The following is a 2,500-nucleotide window of genomic DNA, read 5'->3' as shown; positions in this document are numbered from 1 at the left end:
AACCGCTGGGGCGACCGAGCAGCAGACGGCGTCGCGGCGCCGAGTGCCGGGCGGCGGCGCATCCTCAACGCACACAGTCCTCAATCGGACCAGCACACTGCAGATGTCCACCGCGCTTCGCACCGGGCCGGCGAGGACCCACTTTGGCTGCACGGCGCCGCGCGCAGGGTGCCCCGGCGCGCAGCTGCGCCGCCTGCCGCGTCCGTCGGCCGGCGCGCCTGCCACTGGGCGCCCCCACCAGCCGGCTGTAGCGCGTGCGCCCACGCACCGCGCGGCCAGCACGCCGGGCGGCCCCCCCCTCACCGGCCGGGGACAGTCCCACCCACCCACAGCCGCGTATCGCTTCACACCCAGATCCACATTCACGTTCATTGGTGTGGTGGGTATCGCTGACACAACCGCGTCATAGCTGTACCGATCGTTGCCCTCACAGATGTACCTCCAGCAAGATCAACCGCACCACAACGGGTTACCAGTTGTTCATTTGCGTAACGTCACCAGTAAACGTACACGTCCACGTCCATCCCCGTTTGCAAAGTCAACTATTATTGCATGCCTGCCTGTCAGGTGTCAAGACACACTACATCCGCTCACATCCACGCAACAAAATGTGCCCGACTAGAGGGCACGTGGAAGGTGCCCCCGTACGTATGCGATGTCCATTGCGCGACGAACTGTCAACCGGCCTCTGTAGCATGTCGCAGATGTGGAACGCGGGACACCGTGCTATCACATTGTGTGAGAAGAGACTACTATGTCTGCATACACGCGCCACTACATGAACAGACGGCTCATGCTGATCGCCATCCACTGCGTCCATTACTCCCACACGTCTCTATGGCGTACCACACTGCAATACAGCTGTTATGGGGAGATGACACGTAGCTGTGTACACAACATTCTGAGCGGGTTGCGGTTGGACAACAATACATTAATGTAACGTGTCATATGCCATTTACAGAGCAGGTTAAGGCACAACGTGGGTTAGGTTAAGGCACAACGTGGGTTATGTTAAGGCACAACGTGGGTTATGTTAAGGCACAACGTGGGTTAGGTTAAGGCACAACGTGGGTTAGGTTAAGGCACAACGTGGGGTAGATTGCGGCACAACTTGGGGTAGATTGCGGCACAACTTGGGGTAGATTGCGGCACAACTTGGGGTAGATTGCGGCACAACTTGGGGTAGATTGCGGCACAACTTGGGGTAGATTGCGGCACAACTTGGGGTAGATTGCGGTACAACTTGGGGTAGATTGCGGTACAACTTGGGGTAGATTGCGGTACAACTTGGGGTAGATTGCGGTACAACTTGGGGTAGATTGCGGTACAACTTGGGGTAGATTGCGGTACAACTTGGGGTAGATTGCGGTACAACTTGGGGTAGATTGCGGTACAACTTGGGGTAGATTGCGGTACAACTTGGGGTAGATTGCGGTACAAATTGCATTACATTGCGGTGCAAATTGCGTTACATTGCGGTGCAAATTGCGTTAGGTTAAGGTGCAACACAGGTTAGGTTAAGGTGCAACACAGGTTAGGTTAAGGTGCAACACAGGTTAGGTTAAGGTGCAACAGAGGTTAGGTTAAGGCGACATAGGTTAGGTTAAGGTGCAAGATGGGTTAGGTTAAGGTGACATAGGTTAGGTTAAGGTGACATAGGTTAGGTTAAGGTGACATAGGTTAGGTTAAGGTGACATAGGTTAGGTTAAGGTGACATAGGTTAGGTTAAGGTGACATAGGTTAGGTTAAGGTGACATAGGTTAGGTTAAGGTACAAACTGGGTTGTGTTTTGGTACACATTGCGTTGTAGTACAGTACACGTTAGGTTTGGGTACGGTACACATTGTGGTATGGGATGGCGTGTTGGTGGGGGGGGGGGGGGGGGCGGGGCGAGGTTCGTTCATATTGACCGTAGGAAGTGGATGCCCGAGGCAGCGTCAGTGTGTCAAAGGAGGTATGTCACGTTGGGATGCGCTTTTCGGTAGTGAGAGGGGGGCGCGCCGTGTCCGAGGTTGCGGCAGACCTGTGTGTTTCATTCCTGCCAGTGTGTTTGTTCTGTAAGACGAGGCAGTGTGGTGATGTTGGGTGCACCCCCTGTGTGGGACATGTGTGGGTGTTGGTGGCTTATCTGAGCAATTGTGGTTGTCGGACGAGTGGGATATTCTGTTTTATGATTGGACCTCGTGGCCTGGTTATCATAGTCTGGTTGGTGTACTGTGGCGGATAGGATGCACCGGACGTTGGTCCATGGTGGTGCTTAATTATTGCATCTGTGTCTGTTACAGGCAGAGAGTAGTGTGTGATAGAGTGTGTGGGTGACGTGTGGTTCCTTTTGTTTGCACAGACGTTCAGCATGTATAGGGGCATTTGCGTATTTGATCTATCTATGTGGGCCTGCATAGTTTACTGAGCAGTGCTGCGAGGTGACTGAACTACGAGCGACGTACTCATTTACAGCGGAATGGTTGCCTTCTACCAAAGATGGCGTATCGACTCTACG

This window comes from Schistocerca cancellata, unplaced genomic scaffold (genome assembly GCF_023864275.1).
Source record: "Schistocerca cancellata isolate TAMUIC-IGC-003103 unplaced genomic scaffold, iqSchCanc2.1 HiC_scaffold_1030, whole genome shotgun sequence".
In the NCBI taxonomy this organism is placed as follows: Eukaryota; Metazoa; Arthropoda; class Insecta; order Orthoptera; family Acrididae; genus Schistocerca; species Schistocerca cancellata.
Note: the sequence above shows the minus strand (reverse complement) of the source record.